This window comes from Rattus norvegicus, chromosome 3 (genome assembly GCF_021556685.1).
Source record: "Rattus norvegicus strain SHRSP/BbbUtx chromosome 3, alternate assembly SHRSP_T2T, whole genome shotgun sequence".
In the NCBI taxonomy this organism is placed as follows: Eukaryota; Metazoa; Chordata; class Mammalia; order Rodentia; family Muridae; genus Rattus; species Rattus norvegicus.
The window spans coordinates 116,199,519-116,211,270 of NC_141536.1; positions in this window are offsets into that span (position 1 = coordinate 116,199,519).

Genomic DNA, 11,752 nt, shown 5'->3' on the forward strand with positions numbered 1-11,752 from the left:
GGTGTGGGTCTCTGTGTTCAGCTCTTGGTTGGCTTGTTTTGTTAACAAAATATCATGAACCAAGTATCTTGTAAATAGTAAAAACTTCTTACTCACCTTCGAGAGACTGAGCAGGGCAAGATCAAATCATTTTCTGGTGTATAGGCGATGGTAGGTAGCTCTCCAGGAGCTGTTATGAGGGCAATTTCCAATTCCAGAGGTCTCATCTTCTAAACAACTCACCTCTATTGCAACCAAGTGGAAGTTAAGCATTTTTAACATATACATTTAAGGTGACATAAGTTAAGAGCCTATTACACCATCTGAACACTCTCTCTGTCTCTGATAGTTTTCAACTTCCCAGCATAAGTCTCTTTTGCGCCTGAAGCCGTGAGGGGACATCCCCAGAAAGGAGAGAAAAGGGGCCTGGAGGGGCCTGGAGGGGCCTGGAGGGGCTTCCTGCCTGCCCATTCTGCATTAGCCTGAGTCTGACCCTGTCCAGCCAGTCTGCCTGGCTAGAGAAGCACCGGTCCTCTCTGGAACAGGCAGCTCTCCAGTGAATGCTGAAAGAGGTCCGTCAGAACTAGGCCTGGAATAGAAGAATATTGGGTTCTGGGAGAGGAAAGAAGAGAGGAAGCTGGCTTACCCAGTGTGGCTGGAGAAGTGGGAATTGAGGGGTGGTGGTGCTGGGGAAGTCAGGGAGGAGCAACACAGGCAGGGCAGAAAGGGCTGTGAGCCGAAACCACGGAGGCTTTAACACAGCACATGCCAGCCACACTGTTACTCCATTTATGAGTCTCTTCTGCTTTGTCAGGAGAATATCAGGCGGTGTGAGGAGGATAAGCATTTTAACATATGAACTGGATAAAGGAGACTGCCTCTGACCTGGAAGGGAAACTGGGGTGGGCATGATAGGAGCGGGGCACCCACAATCCTTGCTGCTCCCCTGACTCCCTAGGCAGTTCCCATACTCACCTCCAGGTCTTCAAATCCCCCTCTTGTGTTTCCATGGAAACGAGGCATCCAACTTCAACAAGTGCTTGAGGCACTCTGTGGTTATTGCTTAGAGGGGCAAGACAGAAACCTCTTAACCATCAGTTTCTCCTAAAAGCAGCAGAGCTCTGCTTATCCCCCAGAGGAGTTATGTATCCCAAAAGGGGACAAAGGATGACTAACTTAAAATATCCTGTCCACACTCTTTTAGTCCCAGCACTTGGAAGGTAGAGGCAGGCCAATCTCTGTGAGTTCAAGGCCAGCCTGATCTTCACAGTGACTTCCAGGACAGCTAAGGGGTTCTGTAGTGAGATCTTGTCTCAAATAACCAAGTTAGCAAACAATCAAATAACCAAAATGAACAAACTAAAAAAAACAAGACAAACCAAGCAGAAGGAATCCTGTTCAGCTGACTTTGGAAACCGACTTGGTTCCTGGTTATCCTCAAGCAAAGCTTTTGCTGAACTTGGGATCTACAATGTGTCTTGGTTGGTCCTGCAACCGTTCAGAAAGCTCGCTGGGTTTTGTACACAACAGCTTTTCAAGTAATATAGTATCCTGGGCTCTGGAAAGCCCATAGGGTTTCTAGGAGACTGACCTACCTTCCTTCCTTCCACCCTTCCTTCCTTCCTCCCTCCCTCCCTCCCTCCCTCCCTCCCTCCCTTCCTTCCTTCCAATAAGCACACACCAAACCAAATCAAACCAAACCAAAAAAACAGGAAAACATCAGCAGCAGCAGCAGCAGCAACAACAAAACCCTCACTGCACCCTTTCTACGGTAACATCACAAAAATAAGAAAGTGCTCCCCTGAGCGGTGGCGAGCTTGTGATCTTAGAACTCAAAGACATCGGGAGGAGGACTGTCACGTATTAAAGACCAGTATGAAACACTGTCTCAAAACAAAAGCTCAATAAAAAAAATGAAGATATACACCAGTTCCCTAGTTTGATAGTTCAGGTTTATTTAGCATGTTTCTCTGACAAATTATTTTGAAGTGCTTTTTTTCAAACCTTATGCATGATTTTATATCTTGCCCATATGAATTTTTCCTTTGGTTTCTTGAAGCAAAGTCGGAGCTTAAATGAGAAAATGTTTTAATATAGATTTGAACATGGGCAGAGAGAGAGAGAGGGTGGGGGAGGGAGGGAGACTTAGAGAAAGAATAGTACACACCCAAGTGTCAACATAAAATTTAAAACCCATCTTTTATCCTAGGGTGTGATTGTGGCGTTTGGGGTATAATTTTGGTTTTGGTTATAATTACCTCTTCTTATATGATACTTAGCCGTAGTCTTTCATTTACTTTTATGAACAGGTAATGCAGCACATGGCTCACAACTGCAAAACATGACCCAGGGGATTGTGGAAGACAACCGTTACCCCTTATTTACTGCTATCTTTCCCATCATTTTCTCTTTCCTCAAGCTCAACTTTTAGTTTCTCAGATATTCTCCCAGCTTTTCTTTATACAAACAAGGAGCCAATCTAAACAGGGACTCTCATACCCTTCTATCCAGAGACCAAGACACCCTATCTATTCTTCAGGCTCCCTATGCCCCCAGTAGTTGGCATATCTTGAAAACATTTTCTTATTGATAGGTGAAGGGCTATCCTACTCTTTTATCACAAATGAAGTATGACTGACTTTTTACAAAAGTTGTCTGTACTGCCCGGGTACATCCTAATGTGTTGGAGATAAATATATGAGATGCCATAAACTTAGTTGTTACCTGTAAGTGTCCCCGTTTCCTTCTTTCCTGGTGACAAGAGCTTTTTAGCCCAGGCTAGCCTGGATGGAGCTTACTATATGTACCAGGCTGATTGTGAATTTCTACCAATCCTCTTGTCTCCTAAATACTGAGATCACAGGTGAGTCCACCATGCCAGGCCTTGACTCTCGCATCCTGGAGCATATGGTTCAATGATGTGACCTGTAGGTGCCAGGTTCCTCGGCAGATCTCTGGGACTCCCCACCTCATAGCAGAAAGTGTCCTTTGTCTCCTGCCCCTGCCCAGAAGCCTCCTTACTATTGCCTTTGTTCTTTTGGAGGAATTGTCTACATACATGTGTATAAGACACCCATTGTGGAGGTGTCTTACCGTCCCTGGCTAGCCCTTCTTGGTAGCATTGATGAACTGTCCCTGCTGTTGTAGACAGTGCAGCCCTGAGTATCTGTGTCCACCCGGCTGTTCTGGATATATGTAAGCCAGTCTCATGTGTGAAGAGGATTTCTCTCAGTTGCCTTCCCAAAGGGGCTGTTCCAATTTACGCCTCTACGAGAGATGATGCAAAAGGCCCACCTCCTCATGTATCCCCAGAGCGTGTTCTCTACTCCCGGAATTCTTCCCAATCTCATAGGTGAAAATTGGTGTCTGTAACTTTAATTTGCAATTCTCTGATGAGTCTGATGGTGGCATACACACACACACACACACACACACACACACACACACACACACACACAGCTGAGAGCCTCTTGCTTCTTTGTCTTTTATTGATTTTCTTTTAGAAACTGCACTTTTAGAAAACGTTGCCTGTGACATAAGATGCAAAGCCCTCTCCCCTGCAGGTTGTGACATGCCTTTTGTCCCTAGTCCCAGGGTGTTCCTTGACTTTACTTATTTATTTACTCACCCACACACAGATAAGGTCTGATAACAGTCCAGCCTGGCCTGAACTCACTATGTGCTTAAGATGACCTCGAACTCATAAGAAATTATAAGCCACTATACTGAGAGTAGACATACATGCACACACTTTATTTTTGAGACAGGGTCTTGATATTTAGTTTAGGCTGGCTTCAGACTCACAAATCTTTCTGCCTCAGCCTCCTGAATGCTCTGATTAGAGGTGAGTGCCAACACTCCTGACTTTGCTTACAATGTATGTCACCATACTACTTAATCATGCTTTCTCTGTTCCGTGGGACCCTAAGGATGTCATGTTAACCTTTGGATCAAGGAGTCTAGGGATTTGTGCTAGTCCTTCTGAACCTGTCTCTTGCCCTGAGAGTTTAATCAGGAAATCTAGTAAGATGCTCCAGTCAATACCTCAGTAACAGTGCCTTCTGCAAATGCACGTTTCTTTAGGGCATAGTGGTCTTGTTAGAGTGGACAGAAGGGTTCTAAGTGTGTGAACATCTTCTAGCAACCCCAAGAGTACATCATCAGCGGTGCGGTGCAGCCCCTCCAGCATCTGTGCAAAGCCATTCAGTTTGAGCCCCTGTGCTCATGCCTTACTGACCACTGTGGGCTCCAGGTCTTACTGCATTAGTCAGTTTTCTGCCACTGTAGGAACATTCTTGGAAGGCAGCTATGCTCACCACTATACCACCAACGCAGCACTGTAGTAACATTTTTGAGATAAAATTTACAGAGAAGAAAGGTCTATTTTGGCTCATGGTCTGGAGGGTTCAGCCCACGGCTGGTTGGACCCATTGTTTTTAGGTTTGTTGCAAAGTGAGATATAATGGCAGGAAGTTCAAGGTGAACAAAGTTGTGCTTTTCTTTTTTTTTTTTTTTTTCTTTTCTTTTTTTTTTTTTTTTCGGAGCTGGGGACCGAACCCAGGGCCTTGCGCTTGCTAGGCAAGCGCTCTACCACTGAGCTAAATCCCCAACCCCAAAGTTGTGCTTTTCTTAGTCAAGCCAAAGAGAGGAGGAGAAGAGGGCTGGGGCACCAACGAATTCTTAAAGGACATGGCACCATTTACTAGAAGATCACCCACTAGTCCTCAGTTTCCTGATTGACTATAGGCTGGTGGTGACTAACACATGGGATCTTTGGAGATCCTGAATCTACATCAAGTTTAGCTTATTTAGACACAGTTTGTCTGAATTCCAAATCTGATGCCTTCTAGCCATCTCCCACACTTTCCAGGGATCCCACTCTCTCTGAAGGTCCTGTGTCCTCAGGCTGTCCTCTGGCTTCAGGCTTCTGAGCTTTCCCAGTGGTGCTGTGTCTGTTCTTTGCACCCAGATGGCAAATACCAGGCCTTTCCATTTTTGCAAAGGGAACTGCCCACACAGCATGAAGGGCAAAGTGGCTCCTCCCGAAGACTGGGAACAGGAGTGGGATGTGTGGGTGATGGGGGGGGGGGTCTCTGCATAGAATGGTACCATGTGCATCTGTAGATTGCCCTGACTTGGGACTTGGGCACCATTGGCCTTGGACTTCAGCCAGCCCGACTGGTTTTGTCACATTGCTCTCTCTGTTGTTTACTGTCTTTGTTTCTCCTTGTCAGGGTGGGAGTCCTGACTCATGAGTGAGTTTAGCTTAATCTTTTCATCTTGCCCCACTCAGGGCTTATCTGGAGGTGATGAGTGGATCATTTGCCATTCACTACTGGGGCCGCCTCTAATGGAGTGCGAACCCTTTGGTTTTTGCTTTGTAATTGTTGATGTTTGTTCTTGGTTTTTTTCCAGTGCTTTCTGAAAACTTTGCTCTAGGTCTGGGGGGTCAGGGCATGTGCTAATAAGGGATCCTTGAAGGAAGGAAGAACAGACGGAAGGCCACGTGAGAGCCTGAGTCAGAGAGAAGGTACAAGTAAAGAATTTCAATTAAAAGAAAATCTGGAGGAGGGAGAATGTCACACACTCTAGCTGGAAGCTAGGGGGCTGATGACAAGCAAGCCCCTCCCCCACCTTCAGTCATTTAGCTCTGTGCCCCCAAAATGACCACAGCCCCCAGAGATTTTTGTTTTGGTCTCTTGGGAAATATTCTACCCTTTAAAAAAAAAAAGGAAAGAAAGAAACTGGAGTGCAGACTCTGCAGGGCCTCCGGTTCATTTCCCAGAACTGAAAACCAAAAGCAAAACAAACTGAAGCTTGAAGGTGGCTGGTACACTTAGCAGCGCCCTATTACTTTTAATGGAGCTCTTTATAAATGTGTTTTCATGCACACACACACACACACACACACACACACACACACACACACACACAATCTTCTTCTTTCTGTGCCCTCATTGACTCTTGCCTCAGCCTCTCAAACGTTGGGATCGCAGATGTGTATACCATCTCAGGCTTGAGTTTTTTCCTTCGTTTGCACAGAGGAACACCTCAGTAACACCCTCACTGGAGAAGGTATCCAGGATGAGGCATTTTCTAGATGGAAAAAAAGCTCTGGTAGCCAACATCCCTGATGACAGATTTAGTACCAGGGTGTGGTGGAGGTCTGACTGCCCATCTCTGTGGGGATTGCATTCTTCCTCGCTGTCCTTCACCCCTCTGTAAGGACATTCTGAATCTTCGCACCCAAATTTGAGCTGCAGCACCTTTCTGAGAGAAAATTGAATTCTCTCCTCTCATAGGCATCGGGCTTGGCTGACCATATGACCTCTTTGGGCCAATGGGAAGAGAGCGGAGTGATGACTGCCACCTCTCAATCAAACCTTAAGCACCAATGTGGTTTTCTTTTCTTTTCTTTCTTTCTTTTTTTTTTCTTTAAAGATTTATTTTATGTATAGTACAGTGTTGCTGTCTTCAGACACACCAGAAGAGGGCATCAGATCCCATAACAGGTGGTCATGAGCCACCATGTGGTTGCTGGGAATTGAACTCAGGACCTCTGGAAGAGCAGTCAGTGCTCTTAACCACTGAGCCATCTCTCCAGCCCCACCAATGTGGTTTTCTACTTTATGTCATTGACTCATGACCTTAAGGCAGGAGCTAGAGGCTGGACTGTTTCGTCAATGTGACCCTCAGGATAAGAAGAAAACAAAATCACAATTGATTCACATCGTAAGTAATTGGACATGATATCTTACTCGCACTAATCCTCCAAACTCTGGAGTTGTCTCTGCAGCCTCACCCATTGAGAGCTGACTAAGGTTGGGAAGGGGTGCTGGGTTAGGCTTTGGTCACAAAGTCCTTCACGGATCCAGGATGAAGTCACCTGCTCCACAAGCCTCTGTGTTTGATCCGGTTTGAGCTGGAGCTGGTTAAAAGAAAGCTCTGGCTGTTATTACAAGAATCAGAATGTGTCACAAGCACAGTGACTCCCCTGACTTTACTCGTGGTGATGTCAGGTGTCATTTTGCAACCTGTAACAGAGTCCTAAGTAACTTCTCACTTCTAAAATCTGGCGTAAGGATGAGGAAATTCACTACTGAGTTATTTGAAAGAAAAAAAAATACATGCCCATCACAGGGGAATAGTGTATACATTACTCTGTATGATAGACATTTGAAGTCATTAAGAATCAAGTTACTGGGGCTGGGGAGATAGATGGCTTGGTGTGTAAAGTACTTGCCATACAAGTGTGGGTCCGCACTTAGCACCCCAGAACCCCTGTAGAGAAGCCAGGTATGGTAGCACACGTTAGTAATTCCAGTGCCCCTGTGGGGAGATGGGAGATTCATGTGAACATATGAACTTGCACATACGTACATATATCATGCCCCTCCCCCCCCAAATAGCTAGCTATGTAATGACAGGGGGAAGATGTTCCCATAATCGTAAGATAACATAAGACAAGGAACTGCAGACATGTGCTAGGCTGTACTAACATAACAGGTCAGGGGTCATGCAAGCTCATAACTTTCTCATATGCATAAAGACCAGGATTTTTGGCAGGCATGGTGATGCACACCTGTAATCCAGCACTTGGGAGGCAGAGGTAGGCTCATCTCCACGGGTTTGAGTCAGCCTGGTCTACATAGAGAGTTTTGGGTCAACTAGGGTTATACAGTTAGACTCTGTCTCAAAACCAAACAAAACTTGAAAATGATCATAACAAAACAAAAATAACAAAGGGGGGGAAACCAACCAGAAGGAGACAAACAAAAACAACCAAATAAACAAACAAAACAAGGCGAGGAAAAACAAGCCCAACCTTCTGGTTTCTTGGGTTAATGTTTTCTTCTCTGCATCTACAAAGTTTTGCCACCGTCCTGCTATGAGTGTAAAGTCCCTCAACCATCACAAACAAGCAAGTGCCATTTAAAAGTCCTGAGCGGTCACTTTTAGGCCTGTGCCTCTGGGCTGGGCCACCCAGGGGCCTTAACTGGGCCTCCTGGTCTAAGAATAAGCTTGTGTGTTTAATTAGGTCACTCTCCCGGCCGACCTAGAATCTCTCTGCTCAGGGCTTAGTGTGGGCTGCCGGAACCCGGAGGAGACCTTGCAGGTCTTTTGAGGCTGTGACAGGCAGGCGCCACTGTGCTGCTGCCTGCCTTTAGCTTCCTGTGAATTTGAGAAACTTGTCAACTGTCCCCCGGGGCGGGGCTGCCACCCTCATGCCTCTCTAGCACATCCTCTTTAAAAATTAATTTAGCCTGCTTTACCGAAGAGAGGGTGAAGGCACATGGAGGAAACATCAAAACCCCGTGGGACCGAGAATAATTCACTAATTCATAGTCCCGAGGTGGCAGACAACCATTGTTCATTGTTCCCGCTCCCTTCCTGGTGTGTCCTGTGTCACATACATTCAGGCCTTGGGGTGGCGGCCGAGTAGATGGCAGAGGGGGAGGAGACTTCTCAGAAGTTGTTCCACCTGGGCACCAAAAAAAAAAAAAAAAAAAAAAAGCCTCCTAGAGGAAACATTTGGTGGGTGGAGGGAGCGTCATGGCCAGGCGGCCCTCACACAGGGCCTTGTGTGTTGAAAGCGGTGATGCGTCTTAGTCTGTTGCCCTAAAATCTTTATCCCATGTGCACGCTCAGGCGCACACACACAAGCTGGGAAATGTGCGTATGAGTGCAGGTACCAAGGAAGCCAGAAGAGGGCGTTAGATCCCCTGAAGCTGGACTTCTAGGCAAGTGAAGTCACCCACTACCGGCACTGAATACCGAACTCCTTCTTGTCCTCGGGTCCTCTGGAAGAGCGGTACATACTCTTAACCATGAGCCATCTCTCAGGCACCTCCTGTAACACTTCTCTTTGGAAGTCCTTCCTTTAGCCTCTTGGCTGTTCTCTAAGAGCCTGGTTCTCTTTTTTGGCGGAGGTTCCAGAAAGGGAAGGTTTCCATGAGCCGCTTCCCCTCACAACTTACCCTGTCTCAGCCCAGAGTCCCACGGCTACCAATCACTTCCGAGACTTCCACTTGGCTGCTTCCAGGGCTTGTCTCTGCTCTGGGGCTCTGCCCAGCATTTCTCCAGTTTTTCTCCTGGCTTCCTGCCTGATTCCCCCAGAGCTTCCTCTGTGGGGTTCCGCCTTGTCTCCACGCCTCCTATTATTCCCAGGTGCCTGAGTCCTCAGCTCTGGGACCTCCTGTCTTCATTTCATGCCAGCTATCCTCCTGTTGCTGCCATGGATGCTGATACAAGATCCCTTAACTCAGTCCATAGAACCCAAAACACAGAGGTTTCCATGTTTATTCAGTGGCAAGCTCTGGCCGGAAGTGGGATGAGTTCATCCATTGACTACAGTGGCTGTTGCCCTGGGTCCCGCCAAGGGTGTGATTGCATACATACCTTAAATCATATCGCTCTCACACTTAGAAAACTGCGGCATGTGGGGCAGCAGTGTTTCAGATTAGGGATGACAGACCAGCAACTCCCACATCTGTCCTGTCCCGAGTCTTCCCAGTTCATGAGTAGTACTGCCACTGCTATGCCTTTCCACAAGTATAATTTCTGCTTTGAGAGACGGCAGGAACCCGGGCAGGAGCCTGCCTGATGAGCCCCGAGGATGAGCAGCCAGCCAGACACTCATTCGGCTAATCAGGATGTGGGGAGTCCAGAGAAAGAGTCATCAGGGATGCTAGAGAAGGGGAGGCTGAAATCCCCCAGACAGCAGGCGACAGAACACCCCCTCCCCACCCCCAAACCCGTGACACTGAAATAGTTTGCTCTCGCTCATGAGAAAGCAGCACCTGTCTGAAGAGAATCCGTTATTTTTAAACAGTTGGGCATACTACCTAGATTAGTCCATTTGCAGGCTGCACAAGGGGTTGGGGTGGGCAAGGCGAGGAGGGATATTGGGGGATGTTTTGTATTCGAATGCTGATTTCTGTACCTAGAGATCAGAATGCCATCAGGATTTTAGTTTTGTCATTATCAGGAAGCATTTCCGGACTCAGGATTTTGTAAACCATTCTTCATCACTTCTGATTGCTTAGTCAAGAGCCGATCAGCCTATAGCTGAGGAGGAGAGTTAAGGTGGGACTTCCCATCCCAGAGAGGGGGTCTTGGGTGGAGAATGGCCAGGGGAGAGTCAATATAAGGACACAGATGCAGCCAGGGCACAGGCACATGGCTGGCAACACAGTCAGGTTAGAGGTAGATGAGTATCGGTCAGCTATAGGGCTGGAAGACTATTAATAAATATACCAGGTCGCCATGTAATTACTCGGGGTACAAGGCAGGATGGAGAAAAGCCCTGAGATTTTTACAGGGGCTGCTTCTCCAGAAGTCAGGGACTCACAGTGAATTACCACTTCTGTCTGGGGGGAGCACAATAGGGAGGTCACACCGTGCATTCCTGCCTGGTGCAGTGTTGGCCCCAGAAGCCCTTCCTGTTCACTGCTTATCTACCAAGACAGTGGTGGACAGCCTTCTTAGACTGTGGACTGAAAAGTGACAGGTAACACCCGTGACTCAGTTTTGACTCAGCTCCTAGCCCAGGCTGGGCATGAGGCAAACACTCCATGATTCTGTCTCACTACGGTGACATCTGCGTTGAAAGCAAATGACGTGTGTGGCATCTCAGACTCCTCGTAGCTTCCGTGTCCTCCGAGTCTCTCTGCCCTAGCCTGTGTTTGTCTGACTTGGGTCCCAACCTATGTATCTCTATATTCATGCTCCCTTCCCCAGTTGTTTTGTTTTGTGTTGTGTTTGTGAGGTTCTGGAAATCATACCCGGGACCACACATTCCAGTCAAGGCTCTACCGTAAGACCCCATCTTCAGCCTGGTTCCTAGGTCTTGAAGGTTGCAGTGAGGGAAGTTGGGGATCCTTGTTGAGGAGGTCCCCTTGCTCTGACACTGAAATCATCCTCTGTCTAGATCCTAGTAGAATTAACACCCCTGTCCCTCTCCCCCATGGTTAGAGCCTTCACAAGGGCCTCACACGTCTCTCAAACCCGAGATATAACTGTTCCCGTGTCCTCTGTCAGCCGTGACTCTTGGGCGCTTGCACAGCACTGCACAGCTGCTGAACTGTGGCCCCTCTGCTTTTCCACACGGGGTAGCCGAGCATTCAACTAAAGAAGGAGCCCTGAAGAGTCTTGATTTTCTTTTCTTTCTTTGAAACAGACACTCATGCAGTCTAGGTTGCTTCAAACTTGCTATGTAACTAGAGGATGACCTTGAACTACTAAGCCTCCTGCCTCCGCCTCCCAAATGCTGAGAATATGTGCCAACATGCCCAGCTGAGAACCTTGCTTTGATTCAGGTACAGCACAGTAGAGAGCCCTTGTCTTCTGCTCTCCGGCACTGAAATGGTGCTCTCTTTTGACAGCCAGAATGGGCTGTGTGTGGTATGCTTGTCCCTGCTCCCCTCAACTCTTCCTGTAACTGCGGATTTCCCCCTGGTCCCAGACTGAGCTCAGGGGGCAGGGGCTGGCACATTCTCTTCCTATCCTGGGCCCAGTATGCCCCGCCTCCATATCCTCACATGCACACAGGTCCACACTCACACATGCCCTCGTACATGAGAGTGCCTTCACCCACATCTGCACTTAAACACTCACCTCACACACTTCCAAGCAGCTCCCACTGTTGCCATGGAAGGGGCAGAGTTCTTGGGAATTTCCTAATCTCTCATCCAAAAGTTCTCCATAATCCCCACCCAAGGAGGGAAAGCAGCCTTTGTCCTGGGAAGGGCAGAGCTATTTCTGGGGCTTAGTG